This window comes from Oncorhynchus clarkii, chromosome 20, assembly GCF_045791955.1.
Source record: "Oncorhynchus clarkii lewisi isolate Uvic-CL-2024 chromosome 20, UVic_Ocla_1.0, whole genome shotgun sequence".
NCBI lineage: Eukaryota > Metazoa > Chordata > Actinopteri > Salmoniformes > Salmonidae > Oncorhynchus > Oncorhynchus clarkii.
In genome coordinates, this window is record NC_092166.1 from 66,805,278 (window position 1) to 66,830,293 (window position 25,016).

Here is a 25,016-nt window from a genome sequence, read left to right on the forward strand (position 1 = left end):
TGCCCCATTAAACCGGACCCTCCTCCCACCTTCACCACTTCCATCACCCTTTATCCCACCACCCAGTCAGTACAGGGTGCCACCAGGCAGTACGTGGGGAGGTGGGTCAAGACTCATGGACAGCCAAGAACCACCCAACAACACCAATGACCCCCTGAAGAACCTCATTCACATCCGCAACAGAATGATCAACCCTGGACCCAGACCCTCACCCAATAACCCATTATCATGACCCTGAAAATATCCCCAGAAGACAGACCACAGAAAGACGGAACTTGGAGAACATTCCATGACTGCCTCCCCTTCACACCTCTCCATAGACTACACAAGGCATGTACCATTGAACAAGACTTCCAGGTCTAGGTCATGTTTGTTCTCTCTGTCCTCCAGCCATCAGCCTTGCTGCCACATTACTGCTTCTCGAGCACCAGACCCAGTCCCAGCACCAGAACACCAGAGAGGGACCAAACATCAGACCCTCGCCTGGAGAGAGCAGGCAAAAGGAGAGTGCCACTACTGACCTCTGGGTCTAGGGCTTTCTTGTGTGTCTGCTTGCTTCTCAGGTTGTCCTTCATATAGGTAGGCAAGTGACTAGGTAACATGGTAGATAAAATACTGGTGTGTGTGTGTGTGTGTGTGTGTGTGTGTGTGTGTGTGTGTGTGTGTGTGTGTGTGTCCAGTGTTCATAGCCATGGTTGTCAACTGCACCGCAGAAGTGGAACGTGAATCACAGAAAATAGATGTGGTGGCAGCTGCAGAGAAGTACTTGAAATTCCGAGATTTTACTGCTAAAGAGTTACAGGGGGTGTTGAATGGTAGTGTTCTGTCCTCCCAGGCCGTACCCATTGTGTATTATTAGATAGGGGTAAAATTGTGGAATGTTTATTTTACATTTTTCTGGGAGTTAATAGTTGGCAGGGTAAATTTTTCCTTTTCCATTTTCCCCTTTTGGTATCACCAAGTATAGTGGATTGTACAGTAGGTGGTGGCGTGCACCTCTAACGTTTGTTTGCAGACCACCATAATACCACAATACCATAGAAGAAGAAGAAGAAGAAATCATCATACTGAGTGCAGGTTGTGGATATCCTCCCTCTGGCTGGATTTCGGTAGGAATTACTAATCACTTCACAAATCAATGTATTGTGACTTGCCGGTCTGCTGTGGCCTATGAGCAAGGTCTTTCAGACCACAATTATTATTATTTTTAGCTTTATTTAACTAGGCAAGTCAGTTAGGAACAAAATCTTATTTTAAGTGACGGCCTAGGAACAGTGGGTTACCTAACTTGTTTAGAATGACAGATTTGACCTTGTCAGTTTAGGGAGCTCGAAGCACTAGGCTACCTGCCGCCAACCATGTCAAGGATAACTAGGCCATAACTGAAGGCATTATGAAATCTATAGTATGTGGTCATAAAATGTTTACTTCTAAATGATATTTTTTTCCCAAGGCCATCACTTGGTGAGTGCTTCAGGATTAGAAATGATTGAATGCAACAATCATGTCTCTGTCAGTAACAAACACATTCATGGGTGGGTATCTCACATTAACTCAAAAGGCATGCTGGCTAATATGCAAATAAGGCTTTACACCCTACAGTGTTATAACAACAACCCCAGTGTTTAGTGTTTAAAACCTAAACGCCTTGTGTTGACTAAACCTTTTCATGTGTTTAAAAAGTGTAACAGCAAATAAACATGTCCTGGTGTTAATAATCTAAACACTGTGACATGTTTTCATTGAAATGTTCAATACCTTAACGCGTTTGACAAGTGTTACAGAAAAGTGTTAAGTTATGTGTTCAGATCCTAAACACTTGGTTTTACAGTGTAAGTGCTCAGAGACATATCTGAACTTTCCTACTCCTCCATGTGGTTCTTATCCTCCACAAATGTCAAAAACCTGAGTGTCTGTGGTGGTAGGAGCCAGTCAGAGTCTTCTCTGGACTGTTCTCTGCAGCAGGTTGTGTGTGTGCAAATATTTGAGTATAGGAGCTGTTCTCTTTGAAGCTTTGCCCGTGTTTGCAAGTATCAGGGAAAAATAGGGAACATTTTTTAAATAATAATGTATAATCTTTTTGTTTTTGCTCAATCTGATTGGGTGGGCCTTGCAGGGCCTTGCTCCCCTAAGGAGGCTGAGGCTGAAAGAGCTGTTCCTGAAAGAGTTGTTCCTTTCCCCTCCGTTCCTTTTGTCTTTGAGTCTTACCAGTGATGCTGTTCTTCAACACTTTAAGTGCGTATAGATCTGCCTCTGATGGTTTGGTCTATGAGGGTAGAGGGGAGTCACATGATGACACACATAGAAAAAAAGGTTTGCATCACCATGGATGTGGACAGATACAGGGGATTCTTTTTTTCAACATCTAATACATTGATAACTGGTAAGAGCTACAGTACATACAGTGTACATTGCTGTGTAGTTAAGCACTTCCATTCCTCCATCGTTTCCAAGTTTATGACAACAAGCAATCCACCATTACTGCTCTGCAATCACAGACTTGTGTTGGCACTCTCAATCACAGAAATGTTCGTGAGTCATACAACTATTTTCATATAACTCTTTTCACATCTGTCTGGGGAACACTAGCTTGGTAGGTTTTGTGTCTCTCCCCTCCTGTCCAGTCTGTCAGGGGATTTGGTTAAATCTGTCACTATGATCTCCCCTGACTAGATGCAATGCTGTTAATAACATCCTTTCAGAAAGTAGAGCCCAGGAACATTCACTGCCACCACTGTCTCTTCTCTCCCCTCCCTCTCTCCTGTCTCCCTCTCCTCTCTTCTCCTTGTTCTATTCTCTTCTCTATTCTTCTCCTCTTCTTGTCTCTTCTCCTTCCAATTAAAGGTGTACTGTCAAGTTGTTGTGCCTTTCCCACCATTCACTAACAGTTAGAAGCTGGTAAAGTTCCCTTTTACATTACTTTGATTTTCATGTAGTATATTCACTCTGGGGTGGAATGTGAAGCGTTCCCACTGCCAATGTGATAGTTAAGAATAAAACATTTCCACTTTTTGAAAGTGTTTTTTTATCACCGAATGGAATAGCCAAATAGTATCCAAACTACCGTATGACAAACACTAAGAAATATTTGGAGAAAATAGAAAATATATAGTTTACAGAACACTGCACAGTGGATAATGTACAGTAGCTGACAATACTTTACACAATTATATCTAAGGACAATAAAGAGTATGAAAGGTTCATTTTGTTTCAGTTCCGTATTGTTTGTGTTGATGGTGGTTGAGATTCCAAGGAAAACATGAGAGGAGAAATGTATTCCTTTGAATACATTAAATAAGAGTATGTCGAAACATTGATGTGTTTCTCTCTCTGTGGTCTAGGAGAATAGATCAAATGGTTGTCCTTTGATAAAAGATGGTTGGACTCTGTAAAAGATAAGAAACAAATGTAAAATCAACCTTCTGAAAAGTAAGAGAATGAATCCACATTCTTATAGCTGCTACTAGTGGCGTAATGGACATTAAGTGGTGTGAGTTGAGTGAAAAGTAGACAGCTTGCCTTTACATTGGATGGGAATGGAATAAATAATAGCATGTGGGTGGACTTTCATCTCAGAGAAAGAACACAATTTAAAACACATTTTCACTTTTGTCTGTCAAGGTCTGTCAAGCTTTTTTCAGATATAAATCACAGCATGTACCCAATAAATGGTTCCTTTCTTCGTTTCAAGGTGGGAAACATACCATGGATAGAAGGGGCAATAGATGGACAGTTCTACACATTATACATTTACAATTGTTACTGAGTTGACCATCCTGACAAAATAAAGACGAACCTAATTTAATTCAACTTCTTGATATTTTTCTTAGGTTCCCCATTAGCTGTTGAAAAAGCAGCACCTTCCTGGTGTTCACACAAAACATAGATCATAAGAAAATACAGAACACTAATGGACAAGAACTTACATGTCCACATGCCAATGCACATGCCACACATTGCGATGACCTGGGAGATGTGTAGTGCACGGCCACACTCAGGACTCATGACACAGTTCCTGGTCCTGATGCAGCACTTCTTACAGCCGTTCTCTCCTGAGTCAGAGCCTGAGCGGTGTTTGTCTGAGTCTGTGTTGGGTTGTCTCTTCTCTGGTTGGGACTGTGTGGTGTCTGGGTGCTTCTCTTGCCAATCAAAGTCACTGACTCCTTTTCCCATGATGAACAGAATGCAGAGGCTCACTGAAGGATGAGGAAAAAGAAAGCTGGTTGAACAAAATGGAAGAGGTAGATTTTCTTCTGGTGTCTGGAGAAAGAGCAAGGGTAGAGAGGTGATATGTGAGTTTTATCATTTCACTGATTCAATGTAAGAAATAGGGAATAAGAGAGCTTTCAAGTTTAGTGATTCACTATAGTTAATTAACTAACTCTTGTCAAATATTAACATTGAAAGAAATCTCACAGAATATCAAGGAGGAGTATAAAATGGAGAATGTGAGCTACCCGTACTCTCTGAAAAGAGACAGACTTCCAAGCGTTACTGGGTATGACGTTGTGTTAAATACAATAGGTGACTTAAATTATCATTGTCACACTGGTGATCAAATGAGAGCCTTGTCCAAAAAGACCACAGGAGCCACGTCATAACACTGCCATTTGTGTTTTTATGAGTTTACAATGAGCAGCTAATACTGTTTTATACAGTGTGACTCAACTTCTGGTCGTTGCATCCAGTTGACTGTTTTGCAACCATTTTCCCTCTCACCGCTGATTTGCATACTTAATACACCAGTGACATTCCTGACTAAGTCACTAAACCACATGTGCAACTATTATGTCACTGGAAGGAATTCCTGTGAGTGGTGGCATTTCTTTGTTTAAGTTACTATGCCTCATGGTATGAGACAGGAGGAGCAGGTTGTGGAGGTGACGACAACAGAACACGCTGAAGAACGACAACAGAACACGCTGAAGAACGACAACAGCACCTTTTAACTGGGAGGGTTTTGCACAGAGTTGAATACAACGTATACACCTAACACAATACATTATTTCATTCATCAAGTCTTTAGGAATGCATATAGGGGGTCTAAGGTAATGTGTTACCTATAAATCTGTTAATCCAAAGATTATAAGAAAAACTCTCACACTGAAACTCCAAAATTAAGAGTGTCATCAACCATCAACACCTTATCTGCTTAAGTCCCATTGTTCAAGATCCATTTGACAGATTGACAATACTAATGAATACGTCCTCTTTGTTTTACCTGTCGTAAGCAATTCCTTTCCGCTGATATTAACAGACATTACAGTTTTTTTCAATTGCTAACATATATTGGTCAAAACTGAAGTCACATTGTCAAAACTCTTCACACAGTCAGCGAAACAGAACTGTATGTGGACCAAACTGTGAAAATGTTTTCATTGCTTTCACACAAAATGCATTCAATGACTAGGTTCTCCGAACTTTTTTCTCATTCATATTCCACCACCTGAAAAATTATATATTTGCAGCACGTTTTCAAATGCTAACACTGTTTCCAAAATTGTTAAAAACACATTCAATACAGAATGATGGCAAATGTCATGCATTTCTGCAGTAATCAGATTGAAACATCTAGAAAACCCACCAGAATATTTAATCATTCATAATACAGCTGATTGCAATTTAAGCTGAAAGCCTATCCAAGTGTCCTGTTTTTAGTCTTGTTACCAAACAGACAAAAGAGGACGGCTTCAGAATGATTTAGTTTGGAAACATGGATCAAGGAAGACAGGTTGGTGGGGAAAGAAGAGTGTCAGGGAGAGGGAGAATGCGTGGAGGACAAAGGAGAGGAAGACCAAGAGCGGTGGTCTCTGATGAGACAAGGGCCACAATTATTGACCATGTTGTAAACCATGGTCTCTTTTTGAGAGAGGTCGGTTTAAGGGTGCAACCAAATCTGCAGGGTTCAACAGTTGCATCAATAGTACACATTTTCCGGCAAACCAAGTGGTAACAAGGTGAGATGTGCATCGTTCAATGATAATTGAACTACACATTACAGTAAAATACAGCATGTTCACATTTTTACATGTACTGACATTTTGAAATATATGTTTTTCAGTAGGATCCAAAGGTTGCCTCCCACAGGAGGGAGACACACAATATTATCAGATGTGCAGGAAATTGCCATTGTTGACATGGTAATTGGCAATAATCCAATAAAACTGCAGGAAATATGGGACAGAATGCTGACAGATAGCACTTCTGGGAATGTGAATATGGTGAGCACAACGGCAATTGCCAGAGTCCTAGAGAAACATAAAATAAGGATGATGCAGTTGTACAGTGTACTCTTTGAGAGAAACGGTGAACGTGGGAAAGAACTCTAGTATCAATATGTCCAGGTAAGATATCTGTTCAATAACCAAACAAGGGATTGTGACCAAATAACCCCTATTACTAGCCTGTTCAACCTCTCTTTCATATCGTCTGAGATTCCCAAAGATTGGAAAGCAGCCACGGTCATCCCCCTCTTCAAAGGGGGAGACACTCTAGACCCAAACTCTTATAGACCTATATCCATCCTGCCCTACTGTTCTAAAATCTTCGAAAGCCAAGTTAACAGACAGATCACCGACCATTTTGAATCCCTCCGTACCTTCTCCACAATACAATCTGGTTTCCGAGCTGGTCACAGGTATACCTCAGCCACGCTCAAGGTCCTAAATGGTAACATAATTGCCATCGATAAAAGACAGTACTGTGCAGCCGTCTTCATCGACCTGGCCAAGGCTTTTGACTCTGTCAATCACTGCATTCTTATCGGCAGACTCAACAGCCTTGGTTTCTTAAATGACTGCCTCGCCTGGTTCACCAACTACTTCTCAGATAGAGTTCAGTGTCAAATCGGAGGGGCGGTTTTCCAGACCTCTGGCAGTCTCTTTTGGCGGGCCACAGGGTTCAATTCTCGGGCCGACTCTCTTCTCTTTATACATCAATGATGTCACTCTTGCTGCTGGTGATTCTCTGATCCACCTCTATGCAGACAATACCATTCTGTATACATCTGGCCCTTCTTTTGACACGGTGTTAACTAACCTCCAAATGAGCTTCAATGCCATAAAACACTCCTCCACGCCTCCAACTGCTTTTAAATGCTAGTAAAACTAAATGCATGCTCTTCAACCGATTGCTGCCCGACCGACAAGCATCACTACTCTGGACGGTTCTGACTTAGAATATGTGGACAACTACAAATACCTAGGTGTCTGGTTAGACTGTAAACTCTCCTTCCAGACTCATATTAAGCATCTCCAATCCAAAATTAAATCTAGAATCGGTTTCCTATTTCTCAACAAAGCGTCCTTCACTCATGCTGCCAAACATACCCTCGTAAAACTGACTATCCCTTGACTTCGGGGATGTAATTTACAAAATTGACTCCAACACTCTACTCAGCAAACTGGATGTAGTCTATCACAGTGCCATCCGTTTTGTCACCAAAGCCCCTTACACCACCCACCGCTGCAACCTGCATGCTCTCATTGGCTGGCCCACGCTACATATTCGTTGCCAAACCCACTGGCTCAAGGTCATCTAAGTATTTGCTAGGTAAAGCCCCGCCTTATCTTAGCTCACTGGTCATCATAGCAACACCCACCCATTAGCACGAGCTCCAGCAGGTATATTTCAATCATCATCCCCAAAGCCAATACCTCCCTTGGCCGCCTTTCCTTCCAGTTCTCTGCTGCCAATGACTCGAACTAATTGCAAAAATCACTGAAGCTGGATACTTATATCTCCCTCTCTTGCTTTAAGCATCAGCTGTCAGAGCAGCTTACCGATTGCTGCAACTGTACACAGCCCATCTGTAAATAGCACACCCAACTACCTCATCCTCATATTGTAATATATATATATATTTTTGCTCTTTTGCACCCCAGTATCTCTACTTGCACATCATCATCTCCACATCTATCACTCCAGTGTTAATGCTAAATTGTATTGATTTCGCCTCTATTGCCTTTACCTCCCTAATCTTACCTCATTTGCACACACTGTATATAGATTTTTCTATTGTGTTATTGACTGTACGTTTGTTTATCCCATGTGTAACTCTGTTGTTTTTGTTGCACTGCTTTGCTTTATCTTGGAGAGGGGCAATAAACTCCCCTGCCTTCGTTGTTGTGTGGGATAATGTGTCATCCCACCACTCTGCTGCAGTCGCAGACTGGTTTGCTGCACATCCCAGGATGTCAGTACTATTCCTGCCTCCATACTCCCCCTTCCTAAACCCATTCGAAGAGTTTTCCCTCTGCTTGGAGGTGGAAGGTTTATGACCACCATCCACATGACCAGATGTCTTTACTGGACACCATGAATGTAGGGTGTGGAGACACTTCTCCTGAAGACTGCCAGGGTTGGGTTAGACATTCCAGAAGACACTTTCCAAGATGCATCGCCAGAGAAGAAATAAGATGTGATGTTGATGAGAACTTGTGGCCAAATGCAAGAGAAATGGAGAACTAGAACCCTCACAGTACTGTACAGTATTAGTGATTATACAATATCGTTTTTTTTATTATTATTATTGTAGCCCTGGAATTTCAGGAATTTGTTTTTGTGTGAACTTTTTATTTTTCACAAGTAAATTACTATATGCAAAGATATAGAAATAATAATGGCGTTTGAAACAAATTGCTGCATTTCTGGTTCATTCTTGTTACATATACTTTAGTACTGTCAAGAAAGTGAAAAGGTGTTATTCTTATTCCATAATGAAATACTGATTTTATGTGAAAAATCATTCAAACTTTAAAGAGAAAAGTTCATATTTTATGTAATGCTCCCTGTTGGTGTTTTTTTAGGTCAGTGTGTTATGAGTGACAATGTATGCTTTCTGAGTGAGAATTGTTGCCAGTGTTCTGGTCGAACGAGATTATTTTGAGACATGTATGAAGTGTTTTGGTGGTTTGAATAAGTTTCGGAGGTGAGATTTGGCCAAGATGCATGTTGGTAATGCAGAGTGTGAAGATTTTTGAAAAGTGGTTTCAGTATTGACCCATGCTTGTTAGCAATTGAAAAAAAACTAAGTGACAACCTTGATGCCAGAGTAACATCGCATCACCTTCGTTTAGAGCTCTGCAATTCTTATCAATTACAGCAAACACGATGGCTTGCATCTGGCGAGGGACACTGGCATTTGGAGTGTACCTCTCCGTCTCCTCCCTCCCTCTTTAAATCCCATTGGTTTTTCATCATAAACAAAGAAATTCCATTATAGTCCTCAATTACAGTAGTGTATGAGACATGGGAGAAAGGAAGAGAGAGAGAAGAGACAGAAGAGAGAAAAAGGTGTAATGTTCTTACCTTCTTGGTTTTGAAATCCTCTTCTCTCTTCAGTGTGTTCTATCCTTGTTGGAGCTTGGACAGTGTATACGGAAACTGGAGAGTAACAGCAGTGTGTGTGTGTGTGTGTGTGTGTGTGTGTGTGTGTGTGTGTGTGTCTGACTCACATTCACAAGACAGTTGTGTGATCGGGTTTTACCTGTTTGACTAAATGTTACCGCCTGACACCATTTGCGTCAGAGAACTATCTTTATTATTTTGCTCCTGCATTGACTGAAAACTATTGAACAGAAAATACTCCGTAGAACAATCCAGGGTGACAGCATGTTTTGGTGTTAAAGTGAGTCTTTGAGTTTGTCATCATGAATATTTTTTCTGGATCTTTTTGACACAATGAAGAAGTCACTGAAACGAAAGTAGGCCTATTATCTTGCAAATGAATACATTTTACTGGAGCACCATTACATTAATGTCTGTTTATAAAATCACATGTTTTTCTCCTTCGTAACCATCTCGACCAAACAGTTCCAGAAGGACATTTAATCAGAGCAGACTCCGCAAAAGATAATCAAATCCAATGAAACAATTACATCACGATCATTCAATTATACATCATATTCCAAGACAAACAATGATTAATCAAAGAGAACACTTTATTGAAACAATTAAAACAAAACTATGATACCCTAAAATTTATTCGGACAAAGTTAGTAAATGCAATGCCAACTTATCAGCTCTGTTATTCTTATTAAGAAGATGGTTACCAGGGAAGTCATAGAGATTGACATCCATTTTTCAAGTGAGCCCTGTTTTTCTATTGTTAGAAGAAAGCATACAGACAGAGGCGACCCGTCATTTAGGGCAGGTGGGGCAGTTTAGAGTTCATAGAAACATATCAAACAATGTTTATATTCAATCCTCAGGTTGTTTTTAGCCTAAATAATCGATACAATTTCAAACGGACAATAACGTCGTCAACATAAAAGGTAAACAAGAAAGGCACTCTCTCGGTCGCGCGCATGAAAAAGCTCTGTGACACTTTAGGGTCCAGTCATTCAGACTGCTCTTACTCCCTCATTTTTCAGAATACAAGCCTGAAACAATTTCTAAAGACTGTTGACATCTAGTGGAAGGAATAGGAACTGCAATTTGAGTCCTAAGTCAATGGATACTCTAATGGCATTGAAAAGAAAACTACAAAACTTAAAAAAATCCTACATCCTAGATGGATTTTTCTCAGGTTTTCGCCTGCCAAATCAATTCTGTTATCTTCTCATGACTCTCAAACCCGCATGCGGGAGCGTAACCATAGCCTCAAACTAATTAGCATAATGCAGCGGACATAAATCTTCCTAGAAAATCTTCCTATTCATGAAAATCACAAATGAAATATACTGAGACACAGCTTAGCCTTTTGTTAATCACACTGTCATCTCAGATTTTCAAAATATGCTTTACAGCCAACGCTACACAAGCGTTTGTGTAAGTTAATCATGGCATAATGCTATGGCTAGGCTCTGCTACCAGCAGGCAACATTTTCACGAAAATAAGAAAAGCAATCAAATTAAAGAATTTACCTTTGAAGAACTTCGGATGTTTTCACTCAGGAGACTCCCAGTTAGATAGCAAATGTTCCTTTTATCCAAAAAGATAATTTTTGTAGGCGAAATAGCTCCGTTTGTTCTTCACGTTTGGCTGAGAAATCGACCGGAAAATGCAGTCACTACAACGCCAAACTTTTTTTCCAAATTAGCTCCATAATATTGACAGAAACATGGCAAACGTTGTTTAGAATCAATCCTCAAGGTGTTTTTCACATATCTATTCGATAATATATCCGTCGGGACAATTGGTTTCTCATAAGAAGCGATTGGAAAAATGGCTACTTGTGTACTTTACGCAAGATTTTCTGCGGGAGCCATCATGTAACCACTTGCTAAATGTGGTCCCTCACAGCTATTCTTCAACAAAAATGCGTAAAAAGACGTCACAATGCTGTAGACACCTTGGGGAATACGTAGAAAACGTAAGCTCATTCGTAGCTCATTCACAGCCATATAAGGAGTCATTGGCATGAGGCGGTTTCAAAAAATGCGGCACTTCCTGATTGGATTTTTATCTGGGTTTCGCCTGTAACATCAGTTCTGTTGCACTCACAGACAATATCTTTGCAGTTTTGGAAACGTCAGAGTGTTTTCTATCCAAAGCTGTCAATTATATGCATAGTCGAGCATCTTTTCGTGACAAAATATCTTGTTTAAAACGGGGAACATTTTTTATCCAAAAATGAAAATACTGACCCTAGAGTCGATACAGGTTATACCCACAGACATTTTTTTAACAGGTTTGGAAACTTTAGAGTGTTTTCTATCCAAATCTACCAATTATATGCACATATTAGCTTCTGGGCCTGAGTAGCGGGCAGTTTCATTTGGGCACGCTTTTCATCCAAAATTCCGAATGCTTCCCCCTACCCTAGTGAAGTTAAACTAAATTGGGCTATCTTCTATATATCACCCTACCTTGTAACAACAAATCTGATTGGCTCAAATGCATTAAGAAGGAAAGAAATTCCACAAATTAACTTTTAATAAGGCAACCTGTTAATTGAAATGCATTCAAGACTACCTCATGAAGCTGGTTGAGAGAATGCCAAGAGTGTGCAAAGCTGTCATCAAGGCAAATTATGGCTACTTTGAAGAATCTCCAATATAAAATATATTTAGATTTTTTTTTAACACTTTTTTTGGTTACTACGTAATTCCATATGTTTTTTTTCTTCATATTTTGTTGTTGCCTGTTTTGCATATTATTTTGGCATTAATACGTGTTTTTTTTATTGAGTTAATGAAGCCGCATACAAACATGGTCTCTTTTTTGATTTCTTGAGTAAGGAGGCTCTAAAATGCAGATGTTTCAGCCTAGCTCAGAGCTTTCTGTGGTGGTGGGGCAGCCAGCAGAAAATACGGAGCCTAGGGGTTGGTAATGATGTGTTCTCTGTAATTGGCTCAGTGTACTGTCACTCATGGGGACACTACGTCACCACAAAATCTAATGGGAGAGCTCGAAAATTCAAGCCCCTTGGGTGCTCCCATTGAGTTAAATTGCAAGTGCCCATCCAAGAAAGCTCAAGGTCATTAGCCACAGATAAAATGACGTCAAATCACGTTATATCTACCGTAGCTTTGATTGGACTGATAATGTCAACATCATACTTTCAAAATCTTAGCTAGAAATCTAGACAAGCAGTCATCATCACAAATCAAGTCGACAATCTACTGGCAAATCCTTTTGAATCCTTGTCATTTGAAGAGAAATGATAGATAAAACTTATCGGTGCTGGCCATTGGTTAGCCATTGGACATGAACATTACACAACAAGTTGGAATTCGCAAATTCTACAATGAGTGGTTTGGAAGGAATCAATGGCTAACTACAAGCGTTGCAAAGTAATCACTAGCCTGCTATTCAGTGAAGTGGGTGTGTGGTCCAAGTCTGGGTTTAAGGGTCTCTTTTCTAATGGTAAATATTCAACACCATGGGCCAGAAAAGGTTGAATACATTGGGCATGCTGTTTATCCAGCATGATTTCTGCGGCGTTCAAAACAACGGGAAAATCTCAGACTTCAGTGAGTTCAAGACAACTAGGAACTCTGAATAAAACAAAAATAAGGTATGGCCTGTCATCAAAGTCGGTAACCCGGGCCTCTTTCTTGAGCTCCAACCTGAAGATCACTGACGTCATGATTTAACCTTGTTTCTTTCCATGTTCGACTTTGATGACAAAATTTGCCCTAAAGAAGGACCAACGCGCCACCTTCCTGTTCAAGTGAGCACAGCACAAGAAGGTGAGTCCAAAAGGTATTGTATGCTGCTGCATAAATGATGTGACACACCAGGGAGATATGTATACAGTAGCTAAGAAAGTAATACTAAGTGTATGTTGTGTAGTACGCTGTTAGTAGCCCATGTGCCTCACCCTAATAATTTGGTCCCTTTCCCACTCATAACTTAGCCTACTGTTCTGACTTGGTGGTGCACATGTAGCCTATAGTTTGTTTTAGAGAAATGTCATCATTGAATATTGCAAGAAGTTTCATTGGGGCGGCAGGGTAGCCTAGTGGTTAGAGCTTTGGACTAGTAACCGGAAGGTTGCAAGTTCAAATCCCTGTCTGTCTTATGTAGCAAAATTTGAAAGTGTTTTTTACATTGGATAAAAGCAGACACAGAGCTACAAAATGGTATATCATACACTGCAGTTGAGGAACAATGGGAAAGTAATTCTGCTTTGAAAGTTGATAAACTTGTAACCCCACTTTTGAGAAAATGGCCCTTTAATGTTTTGGCACACCTACTGGAGGGCTCTTCTTTGACTACACCCATTCAACATTTGTCACTCCCTGACCTGAGAGAGCCTTTTTATGTCTCTATTTTGGTTTGGTCGGGGTGTGATTTGGGTGGGCAATCTATGTGTTGTTTTCTATGTTTTGGCCGGGTATGGTTCTCAATCAGGGACAGCTGTCTATCATTGTCTCATACTTAGGTAGCCCTTTTTCCCTCCTTTCAGTGTGGGTAGTTATCAATGTTAGTGGCACTATAGCCCTGTAAGCTTCACGGTTGTTGTTTTGTTTGTTGGCGTCATTTACTCAAATAAAAGGAAAATGTACGCTTACAACGCTGCACTTTGGTCTACTTCTTTCGACGGCTGTGACAACATTGTTCACACCCTCTTAAGCCAGCCCCACCCATCTCTTTAAGGATTCACATATGACGTCATGTGCTAAACAGTGAGTAGTGTAGTAAAGATTAAGACTAAGAGGTAAAAGGAGTAGTCTATAATAAGGAAACATTCCAGGTAAACAGAAAGTGTCCAGATACAACAGTACAGCCAAATGGTTACTTGCATAGTAGCAATATCAGAAATAGATAGTGTCAATATAAATAAAAAAATAAGTGTAAATGCCATTAGAGAAAGAACAAAATAATATGTAGTATGTACAAGAACAATAACGATATCATTATCAGGAATCAAAGTAAGACCCAAGTTCAGACTGTGTGAGGGTAACAATGTTTATTGTAACAACAGGGGCAGGCAAACAACAGGTCAAAGCAGGCAGGGGTCGATAATCCAGATTAGAGGCCAAGGTACAGGACTGCAGGCAGGCTCAGGGTCAGGTTAGGTAGAGGTCGGTCATCCAGATTAGAGGCACAGGGCTGCAGGCAGGCTCAGGTCAGGCAGAGGTCGGTAATCCGGAGGTGGAGCAAAGGTACAGGACGGCAGGCAGGCTCAGGGACAGGCAGAAAGGTCAGGCGGGCGGGTACATGGTCAGGACAGGCTAGGGTCAAAACCAGGAGGATGAGAAAAAGAGGTACTGGGGAAGAACAGGAGCTTAGACAAAACGCTGGTTGACTTGAACAAACAAAACGAACCGGCACAGACAGACAGAAAACACAGGTATTAATACCCAGGGGATAAGTGGGGAAGATAGGCGACACCTGGAGGGGGTGGAGAAGAGCATAAGAACAGGTGAAACAAATCAGGACGTGACAATCAGTGATAGATGAGGTAGTTATGTGCATACAATCAGGGGTAAAGTGGATGAGCAGCAGGATAAAAAAAAAAATAGTAGCAGCAATGTATGGCTTGTGTGTTATGAGAGAGTCATGTGAATAGAGGCACTGCAGATAGGGCTGATGACTGGGAACTCGCCCACAGTGATGAACTGGTCCGTCCGAACCACGCATGAACAAGGGAATCTATATTCGGAGAGCCTGTTTCTGTCCTGCCCTTGACTTTGGTGCAAGGCATGTGATGTTCATAGCCTCTTCATTGTAAAACTCTTCTCAAAAATATAAGCTTGCCTAGCTGTGTCATATCCAGGTGGTGCTTGTACAGGCAGACCATCTATGGGAGGAAGGATGTCAGCATTGCGCAGCAGCTGAAACCTGGTCCTGGCTGAGTCCGAACGCTCCTTGGAGACAACAACATCAGGCCCCAGAGCATCGAAGCTGAGAAACAGGAAATAACGAAGACATTTCATCCTTGCATTACATCAGTTCACCTCCCAAGATAAGAAGAATAACCTTATACAATGCAATTAAAATTATATTCAGCTGAAGTGCTGGTACTGCTTGATCTGTGGCAGCGGCCTGAAGTACAGAGTCAGGTGTTGTTACCAGCCATAGCTTCCTACCAGCACCGTACCATCCTCCAGTCCAACCAGATGCAGGATGTTGACCCCTGTCACAGTGCTGTCCTTCACAACATCAGCAATCTCAGACAAAGTCTTCACTCTGGTCTTTCTGAAGCACCAGTGGTGGAAAACTGTTGTTGTAACAACAGCAGAACCCTTCTGCTGCTATACAGAAACTTTATTTAGTAGTTCTTTATAGAACCTTAGTAACAGGTTATTTATTGTACCATGAATGTTCCATTTAGCACCTTATGAGCATGTTTTTTTTTTTAAACATTCAAAAAAAGGGTTCTGTATAGCACCAAAAAGGGATCCGCTATGGTTACAAGCCTAAGAACCCTTATTTGGCACTATGTAGAGGCATATGTCTTTAGTGTGTAGGTGGTGATCTAAGCCAACACCTCATAATTATCATCATAAATAAACATCATTACCGTCACAAGAAGAACACAAGAAGTGATATAATATAATTGGCTTGACAGCCAATGTTGCATTATTCAACATTGCTATTTAAATAGTACTTAAACAGGAATGGGTAATTATTTACAAGCTATCCCATAACGCCATCACTGAAAACCACATATCTTCTTCTGAGTCTTGCAGCGCAACAAATTCAATGGCTAAATAAATTTGAAGTGCTCCGCACCCGCCAGCAAAAAGGTTCCTCTAGGAACCTTTTGCATCATTGAAACATTAAAGGTTCCTCAAGAACCCCTAAACTAACCAAAGTTGCAAATATGAACCCTTTGACGTGCAATGGTTCCCTTGAGGATCTACAGGGTTCCTCGAGTCACTCCTATTTCAAAGAGTGTATAGCGACCATGGCGATGAACAAACACACAAAACAACTGTTTCTGCAGGTTAAAGACGCCTGTCCTCAGTGAAATAAGTATTTTACAGACATAGGTGTTTTGGAATACAATTTCTCAAATATACCACCATAGTGAAGTGTGTGTGTGTGTTTGTGCGAGGGTGTATGTGTGTGTGTACGTGTGTGTCCCTCCTAATGACCAAGTTGATCATAATAAGGCTGAACTGAAAATAGTTTAGGTAATTTGTTTTCATTGCTGTGGGATAATGAAAGAGTACGTTGTTATTTGCTGCATTGATTGAATGCAAAATGTTACTTTTAATTGGAGATAAATCCTCCGGGTTTAAATTTGTGTATGTGCATACGTGTATGCATGTTTGTATTTATATGTGCATGTGTGCGCTTGTGCGTGTCTGACTGTGTGTGAGTGTGACCACTCATGCATGCGTTCATGCAGTGTGTGTATGAAAGTTTGACAGTGCGTGTAAACTGCAATCTATGAGGTTCACAGTGGGGTGCAGCAGACACTCACAGTGCGGGGGGCTGTGTTGCGAGACGTGTGCAGAGAGGTTAATGATGAGCACAGGGATGGAGACAGTTCATGAGACATCTCCTCCCTTCCCCTCCCCGCCACAGTGCTTCACCCCAGGCCGCTGTTAGCCCCGAGCCTGCACCACAGATCAGCCCTGTGTGGAGGCCTTGCACCGCCGGCGTGCCTCTTCCATCCCTCTCTCTCCACCACGCTCATTTCTCACACCAAGCATCAAGCACAGGGCCAGGCACTAGGGACCAAACACTGAAATTGAATAAAGAGAGGCACATTTTTCAACTCCAACCACCCCACAAAAACTGCTGGTGGTGTTTCCCACCACATCCCACTGCTCTGCTGCTCCCCTAACAGAGCAGTTCTTGCACAACCATACATTTTTTTCTTTTTTTAAAGGCTGTTTTGCTTGTCTGACTTCGGGCCAATGACCATACTACCTTGTTTGTGTTTGAAATGTTTGAACAAGGGGAAGTATATATATGGATGAGGAAACAGGAAATGGTCATCCTGATTTACCCTCTAACAATGGCAGCAATTCAATATATATATTTTTTAATTATCGAATTGGAGATTCAATTTGAATTGACCAATCCTGGTGCCTCAATTGTGATATCTCAGATCCCGTAAGCCTACTGCTGTACCAGTGGATCTAGTTAAGATCCTGCGACACATTCCGATCATCTCACAGCAGGAGCATCCGCAATTTTTTTTATATTGTTCAAAACATTTCCTCAGTCATTGAGCTTTAGTCATATTAGCAAACAGGACCGATTGGGTGATGATTCACTTTGACTACATAGCCACAATGCATTCACACATCTATAAGTATTTCATGAACATGTTATGACAGGTCCTAACTGCATTTTTAAAGGTTAATGAAGTACATCTATTGATCATGCATGGCATGCTATGCAAGAGGTCATATTAACAGTAGGTATATTAATAGATGCATCATTATAATGACAGTGTAGTGTCATTATTATTGCTGTTCTTAAAAGTCTGCTTCTGCCATACCAGTGTTGGGGAATATGCATAAAGGCCAAACCACGTTTCGAAATGTATAGCCTGTACTACGGAAATCTTCTTCTCACTGAGGTCAATGGTGCATATAAATCTCCACAGCGTTGAATTCTCAGGGTAAATTTTACAGATACAATCGGGGTGATATCATCTCTTTCATAACTCATTAACAGCCCTCCTCCACATGGCAATTAAGTTGGTCATATTGGTCTATAGCACTCACACGAAAGGTCTATCTATGAATTCTATGCTGTCAAAGTACAGTCAAATCTCTTTTTATACAGTCAAATCTCTCATTTATAAACATGCCCCACTTATCAAAAAATAACACGGACACAACACAGAATGTTAAATGAAATATGAACATGGTATTTACATTTTCCAGATGTAGGTAGTGCAGAAAAAATGCTGAGGACATCGTAGAAGAATCCTACTATTGATATTTTTCAGTTAGACTTTTCTCAAAGTATTTCTGCCGTTTTGTTTCATAGCTGGTAAAATAATCGCACAAAGCCGAAGAACTACGAATCCTATACAGCCTATCTCAACTCACGATGCAATATTGCCTGGCTGGGGACTGGACGCAAGTGAAAGATTGAGAGAAAGATTCATTTTCAGAAACGCTGCGCACAGCGTTGGGTCTAATTTATTGAAACAAAAGTCTACTGAAGTAAGACTTTGTAATTGTGTTTCTTGGCTATTTACATTGATTGTTCACAAGCTAGGTTGTTTTTCAATGTTTGAGTTTAAACTGCTAGGGAAGAGAAGACAACGCTTCTACTAGTCAGACTTAGTCGCACATGCACAAACATAACATAACATTACCACAATAACATCCCGCCCTTAAAAGGTCTGGTGAACGTGTTTTTCTCGTTTGTGATATTTTGGTTAAAAGACTCAGGTTTAAAAAAATGCAATAAAACAATATACCACATTACTTCTTGCTAGTAATACATTTGTTATTTTAGAAACATAACAAAACATGCTCATCCTCTTTTTGATGTTTTGTTGGTGTAATTTTAGGGGAAAGTATTTTGTCTGGTAAAAAATTGGATTGGCTACCTGCCACAGTGGCTGGTGGACCAAAAAGTACATTTTAGGGCCTTATTACGAACCTTTTACCAATAGAACAAATTTAGATACAGAAACATCATGACATTCTTTCTATTTTGGCTACACAGTGCACGGTTTCCACTAGATAGCACAGCCTCAGACTGGCTATTTCGTAAAAATGTATAAAAAACAAATGTGCTCTTTGGTCTTCATTTAAGGTTAGGGTTTTGCATAAGGTTAGCAGTATGCTTAAGGTTAGGGTTAATGTTAAGGTTAGGGTTCAAATTATATATTTTTTAAAGACACTGTTGAAATAGGTAGGGTTCATGACATTGTGGCTGTGTTAACTAGCGACGACAGAGGAGAATGAGAGAGGTCAGTGAAATGTCACTTCCGGGTTAGCTCTCAGTTCGACAAAAATCGTTTGGATTGCCCATTCACCCTCTGAATGGCACAAATACAGAATCCATGTCTCAAATGTGACTCGTTTCAGGAAACTAGGCGTATGTTGCGCGTCACTACTTCACAGGAGAGCCATTTAAATGTAAACGTTTTTTGGAAGAAATGCCTTCTGAAACATTTGAACTTTCATATGCCTTAATAACAAACTTGTATGCCATCTAAATTAAATTAAATTACGAGCCTAGTTGGTTTAGCCACAGAAAAACTCAGAAACCTTCCCACTAGCCATGATTGGCCGAGATAATGAATGGGCTGGGAATGCCTAGAGATGAGTTCGGATTGGTCTGACAAGTAGCACGCTTCTGTCTATTTGAGCTGGTTAGTATGTGTAGGTAATCCTTACTCTCCACTTTTAGGAGGACTGAGGACTGAGTTTTGAAATCAGTGAAATTAGAGTGTGACAGCTAAGGGGATGGAGAACACACCTGTCTCCAGATTACATCTTTAAACTAAGGGCAACAATGGCATCCGTGACATAGAGGGAGACGTGTCCATCCATGTATATGGGTAAGATAGTCTAGCTAGCTACATTTTCAGATATTACACATTTCTAATTTGGTCAGAAAGTCGTTTTAATTTCAAGTTAAAGTGTACTGGTAGCTATCTAGCTAAAGTTAGCTGGCTGGCTTGCTAGCTAATGGTACGCATATGATCTGTGTGGTAATATTATTCGTATCTCAGAGCCATTTGCTTTGCTAGTTATAGCCTAATGTTAGCTAGCTAACATTGAACCTGGCTGGTTAGCTACATGAAGATTCATGCAAGGTCGGAACATCATGAGTTGGGATTATGGTTCATTGTTTAGCTAGCTAGCTAGCTACATGTCTAAACAACAATCTCCACTATGATGGTAAACATTTCAATAGAATGTTAAGGATGTCACTGCAACACATGTTGATAGACGTAGCAAATAAATTTGCTCTGGCTATCTGCTTTGATTTCAGAGCACTGTCGTCTGAGTGTGCCATAGCGCAGAATAGCTGACGAACTGAATATGGCTGGTGTGAGTAAACCTTTGCAAAAAAACTGCAATTAAATTGTTGCCAGCAGCACAGTTGCAATCTCCAACGCTCTGGATAACAAAAACAGCATAACCAGCTCTGCTAGGGTGAGTAAAATGGTCAGAGTGAGCTGTTCTCTCATTTGTTTCTGGAAGTAGCTAGTAAGGTAGCCAACATTAGCCAGTTAGCTTGGGTTCTTGACTGCTGTTGTTAGGACAGAACGCTCGGATCAACCCTGCTCCTCGGCCTCACATGCAAATACTTAAAGAGATGGGTGGAGCTAAAGCTTAAAATGGTGTGAATGATGCTGAATGGATGTAGACAAAGAAGAGCACTCCAGTAGGTGTACCAAAATATTTAAAGGTAATTTTCTCAAAAGTGAGGTTACAAGTTAATCAACTTTCAAAGCAGAATAACTTTCCCATTGTTCCTCAACTGTAGTGTATGATATACCATTTTCTAGCTCTGAGTCTCTACCTTTATCCATTGCAAAAAAACCACAGTTTCAAATTTTACTACATAAGACCGAATCGAGCGGGTCAGTCACAAGTGTTTCAAGGCTTATAAATCCTTCTTTAACTCGTCTCCTCTTCATTTACAATGATTGAAGTGGATTTAACAAGTGACATCAATAAGGGATCATAGCTTTCATCTGGATTCACTTGGTCACTTGGTCACTTGTTTTTTACACTCAGTGTATGCTACTTTTAAGGTTTTAGTGTGCTTGTAAAAGAAAAACATACAGCTGAAGTCAGAAGTTTACATACACCTTAGCCAAATACATTTAAAGTCAGTTTTTCACAATTCATGACATTTAATCATAGTAAAATGTCCCTGCCTTAGGTCAGTTAGCATTACCACTTTATTTTAAGAATGTGAAATGTCAGAATAATAATAGATATAATGATTTGTTCAGCTTTTATTTCTTTCATCACATTCCCAGTGGGTCAGACGTTTATATACACGCAATTAGTATTTGGTAGCATTGCCTTTAAATTGTTTAACTTGGGTCAAACATTTTGGGTAGGCTTCCACAAGCTTCCCACAATAAGTTTTAGGCTTCTACAAGCTTCCCACAATATTCCTCCTGACAGAGCTGGTGTAACTGAGTCAGGTTTGTAGGCCTCCTTGCTCGCACACGCTTTTTCAGTTCTAACAACACATTTTCTGTAGGATTGAGGTCAGGGCTTTGTGATGGCCTCTCCAATACTTGGACTTTGTTGTCCTTAAGCCATTTTGCCACAACTTTGGAAGTATGCTTGGGTTCATTGTCCATTTGGAAGACCCATTTGCGACCAAGCTTTAACTTCCTGACTGATGTCTTGAAATGTTGCTTCAATATATCCACATGATTTTCCATCCTCATGATGCTACAGTGGGGCAAAAAAGTTGTATTTATTTATATTTATATTTAGTCAGCCACCAATTGTGCAAGTTCTCCCACTTGCACCAAAGATTTTCTATGGGGTTGAGATCTGGAGACTGGCTAGGCCACTCCAGGACCTTGAAATGCTTCTTACGAAGCCACTCCTTCATTGTCCGGGCGGTGTGCTTGGGATCATTGTCATGCTGAAAGACCCAGCCACGTTTCATCTTCAAGAACCTTGCTGATGGAAGGAGGTTTTCACTCAAAATCTCATGATACATGGCCCCATTCATTCTTTCCTTTACACGGATCAGTCGTCCTGGTCCCTTTGCTGAAAAACAGCCCCAAAGCATGATGTTTCCACCCCCATGCTTCACAGTAAGTATGGTGTTCTTTGGATGCAACTCAGCATTCTTTCTCCTCCAAACATGACGAGTTGAGTTTTTACCAAAAAGTTATATTTTGGTTTCATCTGATCATATGACATTCTCCCAATCTTCTTCTGGATCATCCAAATGCTCTCTAGCAAACTTCAGACGGGCCTGGACATGTACTGGCTTAAGCAGGGGGACACGTCTGGCACTGCAGGATTTGAGTCCCTGGCGGCGTAGTGTGTTACTGATGGTAGGCTTTGTAACTTTGGTCCCAGCTCTCTGCAGGTCATTCACTAGGTCCCCCCCGTGTGGTTCTTGTCACGTTCTGACCATAGTTCTTTTGTGTTTTCCTTGTTTTAGTGTTGGTCAGGGCGTGAGCTGGGTGGGCATTCTATGTTGTGTGTCTAGTTTTTCCTGTTCTATGTATGGCCTGATATGGTTCTCAATCAGAGGCAGGTGTTAGTCATTGTCTCTGATTGGGAACCATATTTAGGTAGCTTGTTTTGTGTTGGGGTTTGTGGGTTGTTCTTTCCTGTCTTTGTGTTCTCTGCACCAGATAGGACTGTTTTGGGTTTTGCCACGTTTGTTGTTTTGTAATTGTGTTCATGTTTAGTTTCTCATAATAAAACCATGAACTCTAACCACGCTGCATTTTGGTCCTCCTCTCCTTTGACGGAAGAAAACCGTTACAGTTCTGGGATTTTTGCTCACCATTCTTGTGATCATTTTGACCCCACGGGGTGAGATCTTGCGTGGAGCCCCAGATCGAGGGAGATTATCAGTGAGTGGTCTTGTATGTCTTCCATTTCCTAATAATTGCTCTCACAGTTGATTTCTTCAAACCATTGGTGGCTGACAATACTTTTTTGCCCCACTGTATCTATTTTGTGAAGTGCACCAGTCCCTCCTGCAGCAAAGCACCCCCACAACATTATGCTGCCACCCCCGTGCATCACGGTTGGAATGGTGTTCTTCGGCTTGCAAGCCTCCCCCTTTTTCCTCCAAACATAACGATGGTCATTATGGCCAAACAGTTCTGTTTTTGTTTCATCAGACCAGAGGGCATTGCTCCAAAAAGTACGATCTTTGTCCCCATGTGCAGTTGCAAACCGTAGTCTGGCTTTTTTATGGTGGTTTTGGAGCAGTGGCTTCTTCCTTGCTGAGTGGCCTTTCAGGTTATGTCGATATAGGACTCGTTTTACTGTGGATATAGATACTTTTCTAACTGTTTCCTCCAGCATCTTCATAAGGTCCTTTGCTGTTGTTCTGGGATTGATTTGCACTTTTTGCAAATGAACCAGTCTTGTGGAGGTCTACAATTTTCTTGACTGATTTCTTTGGATTTCCCATGATGTCAAGCAAAGAGGCACTGAGTTTGAATGTAGGCCTTGAAATACATCCACAGGTACACCTACAATTGACTCAAATGATGTCAATTAGCCTATCGGAAGCTTGTAAAGCCATGACCACATTTTCTGGAATTTTCCAAGCTGTTTAAAGGCACAGTCAACTTAGTGTATGTAAACTTCTGAACCACTGGAATTGTGATACAGTGAATAGTGAAATAGTCTGTAAACAATTGTTGGAAAAATGACTTGTGTCATGCACAAAGTCCTAACCGACTTGCCAAAACTATAGTTTGTTAACAAGACATTTGTGTAGTTGTTGTAAAATGAGTTTTAAATACTCCAACCTAAGTGTATGTAAACTTCTGACTTCAACTGTATGTAATTCGACTCAACATACACTCATTATTTTTCCCCTGCCCACCCCTGCTCTGTTAGCTAGAGACACCACTTTAACTGGTAGTGATTGCTGAGGGCATTTATCAGCCAGTGGTCCTCTCCTTCCCTCCCACTTTCCTTCCACATCTTGTTATCTCTCCTCATCCCTCCCTGCCTACAACTCTCTCCCTCCCTCTACTCTCCCTCTTTCCTTCCCTTTTCTCTCTCCTTTGTATGAGAGACATGCGCCAAGCAATGTGTCTCTCTCCTCTCAACTAGCAAGCTAATAGACTTGCTAAAAACAGCTTGTCACCTCAGTAGTTAATCTCTGCTCACATCCGTAATTGAAATGCATTCTTAATTGCTGCGCATTCTTAATTGCTGCATATAAAATTGTTCCTAGAAACCTGAGGTTTAAATGTATAAAATTGTATTTTAGTTTGATCAAATCGAGAGAGTGAGAGTGGAGACAGAGAGCGCAACGAGAGAGAACATCCCCACTATAGCCAAGCAGAACGCCACACTCTCTTCCGTTAGCTAACAGTGGCTAGCTACTTAAACAGCTTGTTAGCCACCTACTCGTGGTAAATCTATGATCGATTCAACAATTCAGCATGAATTCTTAAAAGCATCACAGAAAAATGTACCCAAAATTCAGATTTTTGCAGTGATATGTTTTTTTTGCGTTTCGACAAATGCACAGTATCTGGTCAAACAGTGTAGATGAAGGCTTGCTGTCACGCCCTGGCCTTATCTTTGTTTTCTTTATTATTTTGGTTAGGCCAGGGTGTGACATGGGTGATTTATTGTGTTTCGTCTTGTCAAGGGGTTTATTAGATTAATGGGGTTGTGTTCAGTTTAGTTGTCTAGGTAAGTCTATGGTTGCCTAGAGTGGTTCTCAATCAGAGGCAGGTGTTTATCGTTGTCTCTGATTGGGAACCATATTTAGGCAGCCATAATCTTTGGGTATTTTGTGGGTGATTGTTTCCTGTGTCAGTGTTTGTGCCACACGGGACTGTTTCGGGTTTTCACGGTTCTTGTTTTGTAGTTGTGTTCATGTTGAGATTTTCTTATTAAAAGAACCATGGACACTTACCACTCCGCATATTGGTCCTTCTCACCTCTCCTCTTCAGATGAAGAGCTTACCTTCTCACTCATGCAATTTTTTGCTTTC

General features: G+C 40.9%; 1 long non-coding RNA gene across 1 annotated transcript; it reads right to left on the reverse strand.

Annotated features, from left to right (window-relative positions):
• Window positions 1-2,359: 2,359 nt before the first annotated feature.
• On the reverse strand, window positions 2,360-9,411 carry LOC139375663 (uncharacterized). Its single transcript, XR_011627836.1, has 3 exons — window positions 9,310-9,411; window positions 3,927-4,196; window positions 2,360-3,386 (listed from the first exon to the last, which is right to left on the reverse strand). It is a non-coding gene; the product is annotated as an uncharacterized lncRNA (long non-coding RNA).
• Window positions 9,412-25,016: the final 15,605 nt, after the last annotated feature.